Source organism: Colobus angolensis, unplaced genomic scaffold, assembly GCF_000951035.1.
Source record: "Colobus angolensis palliatus isolate OR3802 unplaced genomic scaffold, Cang.pa_1.0 Scaffold282, whole genome shotgun sequence".
In the NCBI taxonomy this organism is placed as follows: Eukaryota; Metazoa; Chordata; class Mammalia; order Primates; family Cercopithecidae; genus Colobus; species Colobus angolensis.
Genome location: NW_012116066.1, coordinates 975,371 through 996,202, shown reverse-complemented (window position 1 = coordinate 996,202; position 20,832 = coordinate 975,371). Strand labels below are relative to the sequence as shown.

The window sequence follows — 20,832 nt, the reverse complement described above, 5'->3', positions numbered from 1 at the left end:
CCAATTTGTTCAATGACAGGTACATTCCTGGCTGAAAGGTATTGATACTTTAAGTCATTCAACTTTTATGAGTTAATATTACAATTCTGCCTAAAGATGACTGAGTCCCAGGCCCTCACAGTGATCAATAATTACCCCCCTCAACACACATGGGGACACATGCACACACACACACCCCCTCTACTCCATAACCACAGCACCTTTCTTATCATATGCAGACCTTCAAGAGAGCCCACATCAATGGATTTACACACCAACGCATTGTCCTAGAAAGAACGACTTTACCCTTGGCATTACTGTCTCTGCTAGTTTTCCAAGATCTGGAGATCTGGCAGGAGCAAAGAGGAAGGAAAATTCAACATCTGACTGGACACAGTGGCTCACACCTGCAATCCCAACACTTTGGAAGGCCAAGGTGGGTGGATTGCTTGAGCCCAGGGCTTTGAGACCAGCCCGGGAAACATGGCAAAACCTCATCTCTAGAAAAAATACAAAACAAATTAGCCGAACGTGGGGGTGCATGCCTGTAGTCCCAGCTACTCAGGAAGCTGAGGTGGGAGGATCACTTGAGCCTGGGAGGTCGAGGCTACAGTGAGCCATGATCACGCCACTGCACTCCAGCCAGGGTGACAGGGTGAGAACCTGTCTCGAAAAAAAATAATAATAATAATTCAAAAGCTCTTAGGAAATTCAGAGGGAGAACAGGAGGAATTTGTGTCACTGGTAAGTTCCTGGCCATCTTAATAAACACAGCAGTACCCCCACCCCTGCCGCTATAGAAGCCTTTTTAGACATTGGGGAAATAAACTATCTTAGAGAAGCCTGTGGGAAAAAAGCCCGTTAACCAAAATGTGAGGCCATGGTAGGCTAACATTGTCATTGACCTACCACTGTCAAGTATAGAAGATAGAAAGGGAAAAAAAACACTAAAGAGAAAAATATGAAAGTTGAGGGAGAACAAAGAAAGAGGGCATCTTGGCTGCATCTGAACTTTTAGAGCACTAATAGAATCATTGCATTTAACCCTTGAGCTTAGACTGTCCTGTCTGAAATTCTTTGTAGCATACTTGCCTTATTTCCCCCAACCAAATCTTAAAAGCCCTGAGGCTTTTAGCAGGCACTCTGTTGACAACACCACCATCCAACTGGACATATGAAACTGTCTCCCCTCCTAAACAACCCAGCAACTACAGCAAAACACAAATCTCCCCTTGAGTTCAAATTCTCTTGCTGTTACCATCCCATTCCTCTGCACCTCTTTAAAGTAAAACTCTTTAAAGAGTTATCTATACTTACTGCCTTTATGTGCTCACTTTCTATTCTCATGAGCTCTCCAATCGGGCTTCCAAACTGAACTGCTTCCAAGCCAGTCCACCAACACTGTGCTTGCTGAATCCACCAGTTCCTTTAACTTTCAGCAGCATCTGATGTGATTGGCCACGCCCTTCTTTTTGAATAATTTTATCACTTGTCTTCTGGAACACCACACTCCCTTAATTTTCCTCCTACCTTATTGGCTGCTCCTTCTGGGTCGCCCTTGCTAGATCTCTCTCCTCTCCCTGATTTTGAAATGTAGCACTGCAGGGCTCTGTCCTTGGCTCTCTTCTTTGTCTACAGTCACTTCCTAGACCCTCACCATTAAATAGAAATGTTAACGTGAGCAAAATTGCAAGCCACGTATTTTCAATTTTCTAGTAGCTACATTTTCAACAAGAAAAAAGGAACAGGTGAGACTGCTTTTAATAATATATTTTATTTAACCCAATATAACCACCATATTATGATTATTTCAACATATAGTCACTATAAAAATAATATTAATGGTATATTTTACATTATTTTTGTTCATAGTAAGCTGCCACATCAGCTGCATCAGCCTTCTGCTCCAAACCCCCCAGTGGCTTGCCATTAAGCGCAGAGTAAAATCCCAGCCCCTTACCATGGGCCTTATGTGATGCAAGCCCACCCCCATGTTCCACTGATCACCAAACCCGCTACCCCCCTACTTCATCCCTTCACCTAGCCTCACTGGCCCTCCTGGTAATGCCCCCTTTCAATCTCAGGATCTTTGCATTTGCTGCTTTCTCTGCTTGGAGGACTCTTTCCCCAGATAGTTGCATGACTGGCTTTCTTGCAGCATTCAAGCATCCAATGTTACTTCCCCCAGAGAGCACGTCCATGATCATCCTAGTTAAAATGTTCCCACTCTCTCTCCATCCCATTATTCTTTTTTTAATTTATTTTTTATTTACTTTTTGAGACAGAGTTTCCCTCTTTGTGCCCAGGCTGGAGTGCAATGGCGCGATCTTGGCTCACTGAAACCTCCGCCTCCCGGGTTCAAGTGACTCTCCTGCAGCCTCCTGAGTAATTGGGATTACAGGCATCAGCCACCATGCTCGGCTAATTGTGTATTTTTAGTAGAGATGGGGCTTCTTCATGTTGGTCAGGCTGGTCTCAAACTCCCGACCTCAGGTGATCCGCCCACCTTGGCCTCCCAAAGTGCTAGGATTACCAGCGTGAGCCACTGCGCCAGGCCAATTATTCTTTATTAACATCTTCATAGCCCTCACTGTTGCCTAAAATTATATTCTATGTTAATTACTAGTTTCTTGTCTGACTTCTCAACTTGAATGTAAATTCCATAAGGTCAGGGTCCTTGTCTATTTTGGTCATCATTGAATCTCCCAGGACCCAGAATGGTACCTAGAATGAAAGGGGCAAAGGATTCACTGTTGAATCAGATGTGGTGTGTCAGGGGAATAGCAGGCACTCAATAAACGTCTGTTGAATTAATGCATAAATTCAATAAAAGAGAAAAATTCTTCAATTTTTTATTGAAAAATTCAATAAAATCCACCTTTGTGGATTTTACTCTGAGCTTGATGGCAAGTCACTCGGGGCTTTGGAGCAGGAGGCTGATGCAGCTGATATGGCAGCTTACTGTGAACAAAAAGAATGTAAAATATACCATTGATATTATTTTTATAGTGATTATATGTTGAAGTAATCATAATATGGTGGCTATATTGGGTTAAGTAAAATATATTATTAAAATAAAAGTGGTTCCTATAAAAGAACCACCTTTGTGGTCAGAAATTTCTTCAGACACAGAGGCATGCTATAGGGGGCAGAGGAAGACTTGTCTTAGAAGAAGAACCCCCTTGTTTCCCAGTTTAGCAAGACCTGTCTTCCCTCCCAGCCCTGGATTATTCACCTGTACAGAACCAAGCACTCTTGGACCCCTCTTTCCCTTGATACACAGAGCCCATTCCTAGATATCCTAGCCAGGTGAACCCTGAATGTGGAGCCCCATTCAGCTGGGCTAGGTCTGGACCCTCACGGAGAAAGAGGTTTCAGTAAAAGAAACGCTGCCTCTTCCTGCTTTCCAGCCACCACCTTTTCTGTCCTTTTGCCCCCACAAGCTGATCTTATTAAACAAAGCTTTCCTTCCCAAGTATCTCCTTTTAGAGGCATCACTGTGTATTTCTTTCATGTGCCTCATTATGGCTAATATCAATTTAAAATAAATTTGTTCCTTAATCATACCATGATTCATTGGTAGTGACCTTGGGGCTGCCTTCTCTGAGCTATACTTTTATTTATGATATTTAGAAAAAGCTACAGTCACCTCACAATCTCAAGAAAGGCACAGTGTTCTCTCTGAAATATAACCATGAGCCTCCCCTGCTTAAACTTGTCCACCAGCTTCCTGCTGCCTGCAAGATAAAAGCCAAGTTCTTAACACTCAAGGCCCTCTGCAATCTGGTGTTCTCTGCCCGCTGGAGGGGGTCCAATCTCCCAGCAGCCCACCCTGACTCACACCCCCATGCTCTGACCTCCCAGAATCACCATGTTCTTTGTTTTCTCTGTGTTCTGCACAGGTTGTGCACTTGGCTTGGAACATCATCCCTGTAATTCCTACATCCTTGAAATTACACATATGCTTCAAGACCCAACTCAAACGTACTGGCCACCCATGCCCCATGCTCTCAGCCCTTTGCACATACCTCTTGTCATAGCTGATATCACCTTGAGAACAGGGACCTTGTTTTGATTATCTGAGTATTACGAGCACCTAGCGCAATACCAGGTACGCAGGAAGTGCTCACTGTATATGTTTATGGATGGATAAATGCAGGGGGTGGAGAGGGTCTTGCAGCAGCAAACAGAAGTCAGTGGAAAAAGTGGTCTTTTTTAAACATATGGGGACACACTGAGACACACTCTCAGTAAAAGACCCTTCTGCATGAAGTCCCTTGAAAAAGCTGGCAAACTGAATAAGGGAAGAGGAACTATATGTTTTTATCCAGTAAATTATGACAGGCTTTCAGAACCACTTCCAAGGACCAAACATAGTCATGTAATAATGGTTATCAGGAAACCTGGCAGAGCAGAGGTATGGAGTCTCATTATCAAGTCATTATTAAAGTGCTTTGTTTGCTTCTCTAGGCCGACCCCAGATGCTTAGGCCCCAGAGCTGCCTTTTCCTTCTCAAACTGACTCATTGGAGGGCTCTGGGGGCTCTGGGGGAAAAAGAGGAGGAAAAAAAGGGAAAAAGGCCCTTCTTCCAAGGTTGTTGAATTTTTTAAACCACAGTCTGATTCAGCTTCAGGGATTCAGAAGACTTTTCCTGACAGCTCTGTTGCCCTCCCAGAATGGATAATGCTAATGGGAAGCAGCTGGCCTCATGTTGTTGGTTTTGTTTAAACAATGTAATAGGATGAAATGTATTTCATGGAGTCTGTGGTAAACAGAATTCTAAGATGACCTACAAGATTCCCACCCCCTGGTATGCATGTCCTGTAAATCCTCTCTCCTTCAGCGTGGGTGGACCTAATCTAGTCAGGTGGGCCTCTAAAATGGAGGGTTTACAAATACCACATGCTCTCACTTATACGTGGGAGCTAAACATTGCGTGTGCATGGACATAAAGATGGGAACGACAGATACTGGGCACTGGGGACTACTAGAGGGGAGAGGGTGGGAGGGAGCAGAGTTGAAAAACTACCTATAGGGTACTATGCTCATTTCCTGGGTGATAGGATCAACCATACCCCAAATCTCAGTAACATGCAATTTCCCCATGTAACAAACCTGCCCAAGTACCTCCGAACCTAAAATAAAAGTTGAAAAAATAAACAAAACACAAACTTGAACATAAGTAAAAAAAAGGAGGGTTTAGAGATCAGATAATAGAAGCTAGAGACAGTCAAAGCTGCAGTAGATGCTGTCCTGTTGGCCTTGAAGTAACCAACTGCCATGTTGTCAAAGGCCACATGGCAGGGCATGACATGTGACCTCTAGTAGCTGAGAGAACCCCTTAGCTAACAGTCATCAAGAAACCAGGGACCTCAGGCAGGGCACAGTGGCTCACGCCTATAATCCCAGCACTTTGGGAGGCCAAGGCAAAGGATCACTTGAGCTCAGGAGTTTGACACCAGCCTGGGCAACACAGGAATACCCGTCTCTACTAAAGATACAAAACGTAGCCAGGCATGGTGGCGCACGCCTGTAGTCCCAGTTAAGGCTGAGGTGGGAGGATTGATTGAGCCCACGAGGTCGAGGCTGCAGTGAGCTGTGATTGCTCCACTCCAGCCTGGGTGACAGAGTGAGACCCTGTCTCAGAGGGGGAACAAAAGGAAACCAGGAACCTCAGCCCTATAGCCTCAAAAAACTGAATTCTGCCAACAACCATTCAGTTTAAAAGATAACCCTGTACCTCAGAGGAGACCTCAGCCCTAACAGTGATTGAGCCTTGTGAAACCCTGAGCAGAGGACTCAGCTAAGCCCAGTCTGGAGTCTTGACTCATAGAAACCGAGAGATAGTAAATTTGTGTTGTCGTAAGACAGTATTTTTTTGTCATTTGTAACACAACAATAGAAGACTAATAGAGTCCTAAAGGCTCTAGCTCTAATTGCAGTTGAAACCAAAACCAGGGTAGGTTTGGAGCCATGTAAACTGCAACACAGACCTGGTATAGAAGCACCCAAGGGGATTATATGCTCCCTTCCCCCAGTACACCCCACTGCAAACACTTCTTTACAAAGAACTTAAGTTGCTACTCTCTCAAGCGAATTGTCAGCTGGACTGATTAGACCCTGCCAAAATGTTAGAACATGCAAAATCCCTTTAAAGACTCAGCTTGTTTGAGATGGCTTTCCCTACCCCCAGGACAATGTCTTTAACCCCTTTCAAAATATTTTATTTGAGACAGGGTTTCATTCTGTTGCCCAGGCTAGAGTGGAATGGCATAATCGTAGTTCACTGTAACCTTGAACTGAGCTCAAGCAAGCCTCCTGCCTGAGCCTCTTGAATAGCTAGGACTTACAGGCATGTGCCACTATACCCAGCTAATTTTTAAAAAAACTTTTCTTGTCGTGGTGGGGGGTCTTGCTATGTTGGCCAGGCTGGTATCAAACTACTGGACTCAAGCAGTCCTCTTGCCTCTGCCTCCCAAAGTGCTGGGATTACAGGCATGAGCCCCTGCACCCACCCTTTCAAACTATTGCTATACTTTGTGCCCTCAATCAAGAATGTGTGCATCCACCAAGCAGTGGCTAAAGAGCCCTGGAGTTGAACATTCTGAGGCGTGGTAAGAGGAGAGAATGGTGGTGATTGGATTCTTCTAGAGGGAGTGTCTGATGCCAGGATGCCAACTCATCAAGGAACCAGGAACCACCTTAAATGAAAGTATCAGAAAGGGCCCTTATACCCCTTAATTGAAAAATAAAGTATCCTCCAGGGGAAAGGAGGCTATAATCATCCCACAGCTTCCTCTTTTCTTGCAGGAGGTTGGCAGGAGAGCACCAGAGGTCCAGCCAGCTCCTGAAATGCAGCCCTTGGACACTCCATAATGAAGATGGCTACCCTTCTGATTACACAATGAGCCCCAGAAGTCCTACTCCACGAGTCCACCAGTAGTCGTGGTTCCACTGTGGAAAGTCACTCCACTGATTGGCAGAGTTCATTTGGTGGGGTAGGGGTTTGATACCAAGTTCCACCCAGGATACAACTACATCCATGCACAAATCAGGGCTGTGGGATGTAGACGAATTGACTGGCATTTGCCCAGCAGGGGCCAAGAGCAGCAGCAGTTCTCAGCAAGCCCAGGGCCAGCTAGCTAGCCTTGAACTTCTGTTTGTTTGTGCTCCTAGGAGCAGGTGTGAGCACCCTCATGGGAACCTGAATAGAAGAGGAGAACAATCTTTTTTCTTTTTCTTTTTTTTTTTTTTTAGATTGTGTCTCAGTCGCCAGGCTGGAGTGTAGTGGCAGAGAACAATCTTGATGGCCATTTATGCTGGCTCTGAGAGCTCTGGGTAGATATATACCCAAAGCAGAAACTGATGCATGGCTTTGGTGGCACATTATTATATTTTTTAATTTGGAAATTTTGTATTGATGCATTATATTTGTACATATTTATGGGGTACATATTATATTTTGTTACATGCATAGAATGTATAATCATTGAGTCAGGGTATTTAGTAGATATTCATCACCTCAAATATTTATCATTTGTGTTGGGAACATTTCAAGACCTCTTTTCTGGCTATTTTGAAATATACAATATATTATTAATTATAGTCATTCTACTCTGCTATGGAACATTAGAACTGATTCCTTCTATCTAACTATATGTTTGCATTAACCAACCTCTCTTCATTCATCCCTGCCACCCATACACCCTTCCCAGTCTCTGGTAACTATCATTCTACTCTCTACTGCCATGAGATCAACTTTTTCACCTTCCACATATGAATGAGAACACGCGTTATTTGCCTTTCTGTGTCTGTCTTATTTCACTTAACATAATGTCCTCCAGGCTTATTCACGTTGCTGTGAATGACAGGATTTAATTCTTTTACATAGCCAAGTAGTACTCCATTGTATATATATACTGCATTTCCTTTATCCATTCATCTACTGATGGACAGTTAGATTGATTCCATATCTTCACTACTGCAATGGCACACTGCTTAAAATGACATCTTCAGCAAATTCTGCAAAGTCAACCCTCCAAATGTCCATGGATGTCAGTAGCAAGACATACCAGGGAGAGAAGGTCAGCCCTCTACATCCCACATCCTCAACTGTGGGTATTTGAACATCTGGATCATCAAACAGATGCCCAAATAGGCTCTAGGGGATGCCTGCCTCAGATACTTGCTGCAGAGCAATTGTCACTGAGGCCTTTCTTACACACTAGGAGGCCAGAGAATAATGGAATCTACCGTCTCCACCTCGTCATCACGAGGAAGCCCATTTCAGAAATACCTCTGAGCACCCTGATTGTCATCCAGCGAACATGCAAAGAACTTGGCCTAAAAGGTTCCTCCTGAGATCTCTCTTGCGGCCTCAAAGCCTAGCAGACAGGGCGTCCTATTCCGTCTTTCAATCCACAAATGCTATGATCAAAGGCTCTGTTCTTGTGCAGTGAGGGGCAATTAATATTATACAACTAATCCAACTAATGAAATTTCTGAGTCCTCAGTCTGTGCCAGGCAGGCACTGTAAAAAATTATTTTATGTGCATTATCTAATTGAGTCCTCACAAGAGTCCTATGTAGTAGGCATGGTTATTTTGCTTTTATTCTTTTACCCCCATTTCCCAGATGAGGAAACTGAGTCTTGCTGAAATTAGGCAGTCTGTGCAAGGTCATACATGTTGTGAGTAATAGAGTTAGGACTCAAACCCAGTTCTGGATTTTAAAACCCATGATTCGACCACTATACTCTTCTCCTTCCTCACTTGGCAAAATCTGGTCAATTTGAAATGCCCACTCACTGCTGCCCTAAAGAATCTTCCTTACTGGTCTATTATATGACCCGAAAATAGAATAACTCACCAGGCCATTAGCAGCCCCTAACACCTTTGCAGATATTTGTTGACGTTTTAACAGTGCACAGAGTCCTGCCAAAAATGACCCACTAGATAGGTATATTGTGATGAGGGATCTTAAAGGAGATAGGTCTGCAGCATGGGGACCCTTGGGTGGTCAGGCCGAAGTGCTGTTCCAGCACTGGGGAGGGGGGACAGGAAAGCATGAGAACACTAGGAGACTCAAGAGAAAAGTCAGAATTGAGGGGCCCTAAGGATGGACTTCACAGCTTTGAGCATGTGCTGGGTGCCAAGAGCTCTGCCCCCAAATGCTCTGCCAGTTCTCAAGCCCATCCCAGCAGAATGTGTCTAAGGCTTTTGATCTTATTGTTGAGTTACTGCAGTAGCTGTTGTTACTGCTTCTAACCGTCAATAATACACCAGTTGAGGGAGGAGGTAAAAATCTCCAAAGAGGAAAAAAAGTAAAAGTAGAAGAAGGCCGGGTGCAGTGGCTCATGTTTGTAATCCCAGCACTTTGGGAGGCCAAGGTGGGCAGATCCCCTGAGGTCAACAGATTGAAACCATCCTGGACAACATGGTGAAACCCCGTCTCTACTAAAAATACAAAAATTAACTGGGTGTGGGGGCGGATGCCTGTAGTCCCAGCTACTCGGGAGGCTGAGACAGGAGAATTGCTTGAACCTGGGAGACAGAGGCTGCAGTGAGCCGAGATCATGCCACTGCACTCCAGCCTGGCAACAGAGCGAGATTCCATCTCAAAAAAAAAAAAAAAAAAAAAAGTAGAAGAAAAGGGGGTTGCTAGTGGAGGATGTGAATTTTACATAGTTCATTGGATTATGTGGGATTTGATATAGATATCTCCTGCCTTTAGAATTCAAAAGCCACCAAGGAGTGGAGACACCAGGAGTCATTCTCTGGCCAGGGGAGGAAGGGGAGATAAGGGAGAAAGAACAACCAGTCCTCTGGAATGTGTCCCCAACCCAAGCTGAGCTATCTGTGTTCTTTGTGCAGGCACATTGTAACTTTCTGGTTTCATCTTGCAGCCTTTTGGCCCACGGGGTGGAGGTTGGGGAAAGCAATCTCAGCATCACCCCATGGTTATGAGAAATAGCCTTTGGTCTCCCAGTTCTGGAGGGATATAGAAGTCTCTGAGTGAATTTCATCTTAGCAGGAAGGGAATGGGCATAAGGAGGGGTGATGCTGATGTCGTTGTACCCAGAGGGCACATACCCACAGAAATAAAAATGCCACAGCCAGGTGCAGTGCCTCATGCCTGCAATCCCAGCACTTTGGGAGGCCGAGGCCAGAGGATCACTTGAGCCCAGGAGTTCAAGAGCAGCCTGGGCAACATAGCAAGACCCCATTTCTACAAATAAAATTTCTAAAACTTTAGAACATTTCTAAAAATTTTTTAGAAAAGAAGCAAAAACGCCTCCAAGAATCTGAGATCACTGGACATTCTCAGTCAAGGTGACATCTGAGCCTTTAGGACCTTAGATTTCTTTAACCCTAATCCCATGGACAGCCCTGCAGCTTGGCAAAGGCAGCTCCCTACCTGGAGTTGTGGGAAGAGTTATCCGAAGGTTCTCCAGCCCCAAATCTTTCCTTTTACCCCAGCCATGGCACCACCCTCTCTTTGTACCTGGCCTAAAATGTCCACCATCAGAATCATTCCCCTTGAATCAGACAACAAAGTCAGAACGTTATTTCCCAGAGCCTATCTCATTAGTAACCCCAAGGTCTTTATGCACAGCTACTATGTGCTCAGACCTGTTTCAGGTGCTATGTTGGCAATGACAAAATAAAATCGTTCACATTCATTGACAATGAATATGTGCAAATGCTGTTCGAAGTGCTTTGGATGCATCATTTCTTTTAAACCCCAGAGCAATCCTATGAGGTAGGTACTAGTTATCTTCACTTCTCCCCCATTTTGTAGATGAGGAAACAGTAAGGCTAAGTAACTGCCTAGGGCACATGACAACTTCGAATTCTGAAGGTAGGATTTGAATCTACGCAATTTGACTCCAGAGCCAATAAGTGCTACAGAAAATGACCGATTCCCTGATGACAAAGAGAAAGAATAGACATGAAACAACTGAGAATAGAACTACATTGGGAATCAGAAAGCCTGTGTCCCGAAATCTGCTGTTCCAAAAAGTTGTCTTTGCAGCCTTGCCTGAGTCAGAGCCACTCTTTGGACCTCAGCTCTCACATTTGTAAAATAAGATGAGGCAAAATTATCATGTGTTAGGACAAGGATTCTCAGGGTTAAACTCTAGGGCAAGCTTGTCCAACCCACGGCTCCTGTGCTGCATGAGGCCCAGGATGGCTTTGAATGTGGCCCAACGCAAATTCACCAACTTCCCTAAAACATCATGATATTTTTTTTTCCGATTTTTTTTTTTAGCTCATCAGCTATAATTAGTGTATTTTATGTGTGGCCCAAGACAATTATTCTTCCAATGTGGCCCAGGGAAGCCAAAATATTGGCCGCCCCTGCTCTAGGGCACTGGCTACATATAGGAGGAGTCTGTAGGCCCCAAGAGTTGTGGAACAAAAAGCTGGAGTGTACTTTACTTACATGTGTGGTACAGGGGGCTAGATGCCAGAAATGAGGCAGAGGGGTAAGATCAAGCCAGAAAAGGGTGTCCATAACACACATGGCAAAGCTGAGAATGGCAAGGAACAGCAAAGCAAGGCTAGTATGCTGAGATTTAGATGTAAATGAGGTCAAAGAACAAGAGAAGGTGAGACTGAAGGGGAACAACATAGGAGGCCGTCAACCGTCAAGCTACAGAAGCGACCAGAAGGTGCTTGTACGGGTGGCTCCATCTACAGCAGAAAGGACTAAAAGGGACCTCTCAATGCAGGCTGAAGTCACCATGAAAGGCTCAATAGAGAAGGCAGAAGTTTTTGTTGTTGTTGTTGTTTTTTTGAGACGGTGTCTCGCTCTGTCACCCAGGCCGGAGTGCAGTGGTGCAATCTCGGCTCACTGCAACCTCTGCCTCCCGGGTTCAAGCAATTCTCATGCCTCAGCTTCCTGAGTAGCTGGGATTACAGACATGTGCCACCACACCTGGCTAATTTTTGTATTTTTAGTAGAGACGAGGTTTCACCATGTTGGCCAGGCTGGTCTCAAACTCCTGACCTCAGGTGATCTGCCCTCCTTGGCCTCCAAAAGTGCTGGGATTACAGGCATGAGCCACCGCACCCGGCCAAGAAGGCAGAACTTAAGATGCTCCAGGTGCTAGGCAGAAAAGTTTGCTGACAGCGTGAGCGCTGAGGCACTGAGAGTCAGCACAGATGACTTACAGATGAGGACAGAGAGAGCAGGTGACATCCACAAACCCTAGTGACCAGGAAGGAGTGAATAATGTGCCCAAGCTCTTCCTCCTACAGTATGCTACCTGGAAGGAAAAGAAAAGTGGCAGTGAACCCCAGGAGAGCAGAAATCTGTTGGGCTTCTCTAAACTTCAGGCACAAGAATCCCTAGTCAGAATGACCTAGGAAAAAGAAAAAGCCACACTAGGAGTAGTATCTGTCCTCACAGTGACCGGGATAAGCTCCTAAATGGGGGTGGCAGGTGGCTGGCCCCTGACCAGCTGGACACTGCCCTGTTGTCCACTTGAGCATGAGAGAAAAGCATACACCAGCATGTGAGGAATAAATGAGATGCATAGAAAGTAGCACAGTGCTTGGCACAAAGAAAGTGCTCAATAAATAGTGGGATTTTCAAAACTCCCATGACAGATAAAGGCAAACTGTGAGTATAAGGTTCGAGGAGGAAGGCTGTAAGTCAAGAGCATGTGTAACAATCACTGATTCCTTGGCACTCACTTGCAGGGATGCTGCTTCTTCAGTTGGAGTGGGGCCCAGGAACCTGCCAGCCCAGAACCTTCCAAGTGATTCCTGGGAGGTGAGGGCTCCAAATACCTCGCTTTAAGGAAACTCTGCTGTAAATCACCTTGGGTACAGGTCATGGGTGAAACAGAAAACCTGAATTGGGAAGCCATAAAAAATGGATGGCAGCTAGAGTGTGGATTAATAGACATTGGAGCCTCAGGAAAGTGGGAAGGTGGGAGGGGAGTGGATGGTGAGAAATTATCTATTGGGTACAATGTATACTACTACAGTGTTGGGTGCACTAGAAACCTAAACTTCACCAAGTATCCACACTGTATCACTCATATAAAGCTCTTGACAAGAAGCATAACACACAGTAAGCACTCGATACATGTTCACTGTTATTGATATTACTCTCCCTTCTGCACAAGGAGGCTGTCCTCCCTATGGTGTTAATGACCTGTGTTCCCTGCTCTTCATCAGTTTCCCTAAAGTAGGGGATGAGACGTTCTGCAGTTACCCGCAGTATGTCCATGTAATGCAACTGCACTTGTACCTCCTACATCTACATCTAGAATAATAAATAATAAAAAGAAATGGATGGTAGGGCAAGCGTGGTGAAGAAAAAGCAATTTGAATGATATCTAGAGAGAATCGTGACCACAGATGGAGGTATTTTTCTTCTAATAAACACTTCTAAGATGTGAGCCTCCAATGAGGCCTCCAGCAATTTTTGGACAGTTCAAACCCCAGCTCTGCGATTAACTAGCTGTGAGGCCTGGGGCACATGGAGTCCTTTCTTGGAACCTCTGTTTACTCCCCTAAGGACTAAGGGGTTGAACTAGACTTGAAGTCTAGGGTTCTTTTTAGCCCAGGCATTCTTGGATTCCATTATTTCCTGAGATGATCTTTCAAAGTTCCCAGTTCATCCTAGAGTAGCCAGATTTTGCAGAGGCTCACTATAAGCCCTCCCTGAGTTGGCCAATGGAGGCCCAGCCTTCACAGCAAGCCTTTTAGAAGACTTTCAATATTGCAGAACACTGTCTTACTTTCAGATTGTTTAGAAACCTAAGCTATATTTCTCATTAAAAAATGCACAGGCTGGGTGTGGTGGCTCACACCTGTAATCCCAGCACCTTGGGAGGCCGAGGCAGGTGGATTAACTGAGGTCAGGAGTTTGAGACCAGCCTGGCCAACATGGTAAAACCCCATCTGTACTAAAAATACAAAAATTAGCCGGGCTTGGTGGCATGCGCCAGTAATCCCAGCTATTCAGGAGGCTGAGGCAGGAGACTTGTTTGAACCTGGGAGGCAGAGATTGCAGTGAGCTGAGATTGTGCCACTGCACTCCAGCCTGGGCGACAGAGTAAGACTCTTTCCAAAAAAAAAAAAAAAAAAAAAGCACAGGTTGCAGATTTAACTAAAAATTCCCCACTCATTATTTCCTCCACTTCTAAAGAGAACTACCTCATCCCAAAGAGTTTCCTCCTTCCTCTAACTCTGAAGAAGCAAACATAAGCCATTTCTGTATAAAATAAGTCTTAGGATCATTGATGTTTGGCTTCTGGAGCCACAAGGACAAAAGGAACAAACATTCTTCACATGTGAAGTTAAAATTATGTCCTTCAAAAATAGGGCATGGCTGGGCATGGTGGCACATGCCTGTAGTCCCAGCTACTGGAGAGGCTAAGGCAAAAGGATTGCTTGAGCCCGGGAGTTCAAGGCCAGCTTGGGCAACACAGCAAGACCCCATTAAAAAAAAAAAAAGGTTTTGGAGGTTTAGTGAGGATTTTCCCCCTTCTCTTTCCCTTAACAGGTTTCTGGATGCCCCTCCAACTATCATAAATGAACAGTGAACTAATGCAGAAGCCTCTGTTCATATGCTTGATGGCAAACTCTAGAGAGGAAACTTTTCCTGCCTGATCTACTGGGTTCTGTTGCAAATCTGAGGAGGCAGATGCGCCTGTGCTCCCAGGACCCTTTCCTTTCTCCCATTGGCTCAGAAGACTCTCCCTTTGACTTACTTTCCTCTCCATTTTCCCAGGACAGTTGGGCTTATGGAAAGGGAAGATCTAAATGCAGTAAAGAAGAAGTATCACGATCCTTAGTTCATAGGATGGGCTAGTTAGTCCTTAGCTCATGAAGTTCACAGGCCAGGAAATAAAATAAAGACCTTGTTAATGTAAAAATGCAACATGACTTTATCAACCTTCTGTAGCAATATTTTTCTGAAGTACACTGCCTCCTGTGCTGTTGCTCTTTTCTTACTCATATCTGGACTTTCCCAGGTCCAAATCTCTTCTTTTCTTGTTCTCTTGTTTCTATTTCTCATTTTGAACATCTCCCTTATATGTTACAGTAGATAACTGAATTATATTGTTCTAAGTTTTTGTGTTTGTAGCAAGAAATATGGTTCAAAATGTTCAAATTAGATGGGTAAAGTATTTTTTTTCTACTTTTAAAAGTTCAAGCAAGTTGATTTAACAATATAGGGCCCTTTGTTAATTTTTTCTCCTGGGGCCTTGGCCTCATTAAATAAAACTCTCCCTCTTCTTATCAGGCTGGGAAATTTTTGAGGACCAGAACCTCAGACTAATGCAGATCTTGACAAGCTGTGTGGCCTAAGGTAAGTCATATAATCCCTTCATGCCTCAGTTTCCTGATTTACAGAATGAACATGATAATAGAATGGTATGGGGACAGAATTTAGGAGATGAAGGGAATAGGTAGAATGAAAGAAGTATGAACATCATAAGTCTTTGTGTAATGCTCTTGACTCTCTGATCCAGTAGTTTCTAAGCAGATGTGCTTTTGTCACAGAAAGAGAAATCTGGCACTTTGACCTTCTGAGGAGGAAGCATAACATAATTGTGAAAGGCTTAGGCTATGAAGCTGGACAAATCTAGGTTTGAATCCTAGTTCTTGTCAATTACTAGGTGTGTGATCTTGGGCAAGACACTGAACTGCTCAAAACCTAAATTTCCTTAGCTGATAAGTGGGGCTAAGTGTAGTACTTTCATCATAGGCTAACTATGAAGATTCATTCATTTAATAATTGTTCATTGAGCTCCTGGTATGTGCTAAGAAGAGCCCAGAGCAGTGCTCAATAAAGAGAAGGGCCCTGCTCTCACAGACAGTTTGGTGAACTAACTCACTGCATTAGTCCAGTTTGCATTGCTCTAAGGGAATATCTGAGGCTGGGTAATTTATAAAGAAAAGACTTTCATTTGGCTCATCGTTCTGCAACCTATATAAGACTGCCAGCATCTGCTTCTGGTAAGGGCCTCAGGAAGCTTCTAATCATGGCAGAAGTGGAGCTGGTTTGTGAAGATTACATGGTGAAAGAAAGGAAGGAGGTGGGCACAGTGCCTCATGCCTGTAATCCCAGCACCTTAGGAGGCCGAGGTGGGTGAATCACCTGAGGTCAGGAGTTCAAGACGAGCCTGGCCAACATGATGAAACCCCATCTCTACTAAAAACACAAAATTAGCTGGGCATGGTGGCGCATGCCTGTAATCCCAGCTACAGGAAGCTGAGGCAGGAGAATCACTTGAACCTAGGAGGCGGAGGTTGCAGTGAGTCGAGATCATGCCACTGCACTCCAGCCTGGGCAGCAAAGTGAGACTCCATCTCAAAAAAAAAAAAAAAGATTAAAGAAAAAAAGAAAAGAAAGAGAAAAGAGAGGGGAGGAGGTTCCAGGCTCTTTTCAACAATCAGATCTCCCGTGAAGTAATAGAGTGAGAACTCACTCATTACCACTGGTAGGGCACCAAGCCATTCATGTGGGATCCATTCCCATGACCCACACACCTCCCACTAGGCTTCACCTCCAACATTGGGGATCAGGTTTTGACATGGGACTTGGAGGGGACAAGTATCTAAACTACATCACTCATATAAAGCTCTTGGCATGAGGCATAACACACAGTAAGCACTCAATACATGTTCACTATTATTGGTATTACTCTCTCTTCTCCACCAGAAGGCTTTCCTCACCATGGTGTTAATGACCTGTGTTCCCTGCTCTTCATCAGTTTCCTGAAAATAGGGGATGAGACTTTCTGCAGTTACCCATACTCTCTCCATCAGCCCCCCAGTAACCAGCAGGTTTGTCCAGTGGTTACCTGTATTGGGGGTTGGGGCCCATGGATGTGTGAGGGCAAAGCCAACTGGATCCAATCTGTGCCCTTGGCCCATTAGCCACCATTGGATCAACAGGCCACAGATAGGGCTTGAGTTTCAATCCCAGACTCCTGGGAAACTGGTTGTCCCCAGAAAGCCTCTCTCTGGGTTCACAGAATGGAGTGACTTCTTTGGGGCAAGTATCAAGCCCAGGTGAGGCTGCTCAGGCTCCTCATTAACCGTATTTGTGACCACCCAGGCCCTGTGCTTTTAATCTTTCACCCGAGTCTGTTCTTAAACAGTTCAGACTGCTCTTTTGGACACCGCAGTGGCACAGCAAGGAAAATCCTTCCCCTTTCCTCTTCTCCAGAAAGGACTAAATGGCTTTCCTATACCAACAGCAGAAACTTTCATTTCCTTTGGCTATCCCAAAGGAACAGAAATGGAATCATGACTAGCTAATTGGTTAATGGTTGCTCTTTGTTTGTCAACATAAGGTGACAAGGGAACTCATATTTACTGAGGGCAACCTACATGGGCCCGCCAGTTACCTGATTTAATCTTTGTGACAACACCGTGAGGTAGGAATCATCTTCATTTTACAGATGAGAAAATTAAGGCTCAGAAAGGTTAAGGCATTCACCTATGGCCACATGGCTAGTAAGTAGCATTGTGAGGATTCAAACCCATATTGGACTCCAAAGCCCCATGCACTTTCTACTATATGGTACCAAAATATTTTCCACATGTGTACATATGTATCTGTCAGTCCAGACACTCTGCCTAAGTGGCTGAACCCTTGGGCAGTATAGCCTTTGATGGCACACTATACGCTGCTCTTCTTTCCCCTTGAACCAGATGCCTTGCTCCTTCATTAGGAGCCTGGGAGACAGGTTTGTCCATATAGTGCTCTGGCTTCCCAGCCCCAAATGCCAAGCTTCAATGCATCCTTAAAATGGTGCCTGGGATGTCCTGCCATACCCTGGCCAGGTGACCAACAAAGTAGGGCCTAACATCGTGAGGAACTCCCGGTTTCCTGCTGCTCTCTGGTACAACCTTCCCAATTCAGACACTTACATTCCAAATTTAAGACAGTTTTACCAAGGCAGGAATTTTGTACTGAATCTGGGTGAAAGCACAGCTGTAATGTGCAAACTTATGGCACAAACCTTATACTTCCAGAGGGCTTTGTACTCTTCAGAGCACATCCCAACAATGCTGTAGCATAGACAGCTAGGGGAGAAGCATTTTATTGTTCCCACTTTGCAGATGTGGCCAAAGAAGCATGGAAACATGCCTAGAGGAATCCTGTGAGGGCAGAGAGTTGGAGCTCTGCCTCTGAAGTGACCTTTAAATAATGTTCCAGGGGAGGTCTTGTTTTTAAGCCCTGCACAAGCATCACTTACATGATGACAATTACTATACTTATCACAAATCTCTAGCAATAATTACTAACATCTCTCAAATTCTTACTGTGCTGGATACTGCTACATGTTTTATTTCTCATGCATAATTTAATTTGATACTCACCGTTCTGAAAAGTAGGTACCATTGTTACTTCTTCTTTTGCAGATGAGAAAACTGAGGCTCAGAAGGCCTAGATGACATACTCAAGACCATAAAGCTAGGAAGTGGTAGACTGTGGACATGAACCAAGGACTATGCTCCACTAGATCATAATGCCTCTAACACTGAATCCAATATGAAAGCCACTAGCCACATGTGGTTGTTTAATTTTAAATTACTTGAAATAAAATAAAATTAAATACTCAGTTTTTCAGTTATACTAACCACCCTGCAAGGGTTCAGTAGCCACACGTGGCCAGTGACTATCTTATTGGACAGCAGAGATAGAGGTCATTTCCATTATCACAGAAACTTCAAGTGGACAGTGCTGGTCTAAATGCTCTTAAGGTGGGTCCTCCTCAGAATTCTACTCTAGGAAACTGTTATTAGTTTAAGGTAGAATCTCATAATCTAGGGATGATTGACATTTGGGGCTGCAAAATTCTTTGGTGGGAGGTAGGGGATGGCTCTTCCTGCTCATCCTTGGATGTTTAGCAGCATCCCTGGGTCTCTAACCACTAGATGTCAGTAGCATACCTTGGCCCCAAAAATGTCTCCAGACATTGCCAAATGTCCCCTGGGGAGCAAAATTATCCCCCACATGTCCCTGTCACCCTCCAGTTGAGGATAAGTACTATACATGCATTTGAAATAATAGCATACAACAGGGGCCCACAACCCCCAAGTCACAGACCACTACTGGTCTGTAGCCTGTTAGGAACCGGGCCACACAGCAGGAGGTGAGTGGCAGGTGAGGTGAGCTCATCCAGCTGGTAGGAGAACAAGTACCTACCTTGACCCTGAGGTACTGGGTCAAGGTAAGTACTATATATGTATTTGAAGTAATCAAATGGCAAGCCTTCACTAACTTAACTTGGTCTTCTGAAAGCAATCCAATTCACTAAAACTAATTTCTTTTAGCGCATTATAAAGTTTATAGCAATTTGAATTGAATGGGAGGTTTTAATAGCTATTGAAGATTTCATGAAAGAGTAAAGCAGTAGAAGGAGAGTAAAGATGCCAAGAAAGGATTACTATAATACATTGTGGGATTCATTGCTCAAATTTGCTATCCATTGACCGTAACTATGAAACTGTGAAGGAAGGATAAGAAACAGATTGGTTTAAAAAGCTAAAAGAATGCTAAAATAGAAAATCGATTAGGAAATGACAGGGGCAATCACATCGCATTTTACATTTTGGTTACTAATTTCCAGAAATAACACACAACAAAAAATTGTGCTATATGAGAAACTGAGGAAAGAATTCTAAAAATGCTAAAGTTGACACAACTGAAAATGCACTTTCAAAGGATTCAAAAGAAGCTAGTGCACAAAAAATAAGTATATGAGGTGATGGATATGTTAGTTGCCTTGATTTAATCTTTCCACAATGTATACATATATCAAAACATCAGGTTGTACACCATAAATATACACAAATATTCCATTGTCAATCAAGAAAATACATAAATTTTTTAAAAGAAACAAATGTAAGCATTCCCATATAATATGCTGAAATTTTGGCTCCTGATGAAATAAGATACTTTTCCGCATTTTTCGTATATTCCCAAGGAAACCAAACCTCCCTATAACAAATGGAACATCCCTTAGAATGCTGCTAAAGACCAAATGAAACCTATTGACTACATATTTAGTGAAATCTCCAAAAGCTTTTAAAATCATTTTCTTCTAAATGAATTTTTGCAAAGACTTAAATACTTTATGTTCTAAATAACTGAAAGAAAAAACTTTAGGTAAACTGGTAAATATGGCAAATAATATATTCAAGAAATTACCCAAGAGCCAGTTTCCCCCTAACTCCCTACAGAGGGTGAGGCCAGGGGCCTGGAACAGTACCTCCTCCCTCCGACCCCTACACTGGTACCTGCCACTCCAATGGCACCTATCAATCCTCCTATTGCTCTCATGAATGAAAAAATGCAGCTGAGTGAATGCAAACTAGCAAAATGCGACGCCCAGACTGAGCCCCTTGCCAGGGGAGTTAACAATCTTTCTTCTAAAACTAGGGGGGGAAAAAAAAACAGGAAAGAAGGGAGGGAGAGAAGGAAGTGAAGTGCCACAGAGATCTCTAATGACCACATTAAACACTCCTAATTATAGTGAGGAGTGGAAGTTGGGTCTGATCTGGCAGGCTAAGCTGCAGCTACACATTTTTGGTGCTTTCAAAGGGCCTAAATTTGCCTTCCCCAACTGGAATGTCACATAGAGTCAAATTTCATGTTCATCATTGTTCTCTCTGTGCAGCTAGGTATGCCACAAGGTCTCGGGTTCCGGAGAACTGGTTGCAGATGCTATGGGGAGATGGGCCCAGGTCAGTAGGGGGCACTTCAGGATTGGCTGTCTTCTAGCATCTGAATTCCAGGGGGCTACTCAGGGCCAAAAGAGAATGCATGGATCCCCAGAATACCAGCAAATGGACCTCATTGCAAGTCAAT

The 20,832-nt window shown here is 44.1% G+C and overlaps 1 protein-coding gene across 1 annotated transcript in view; it reads right to left on the bottom strand.

Annotated features, from left to right (window-relative positions):
- The window catches only part of KIAA1210 (KIAA1210 ortholog), an 80,697-nt gene that overhangs the window by 55,770 nt on the left and 4,095 nt on the right, over positions 1 to 20,832 (bottom strand).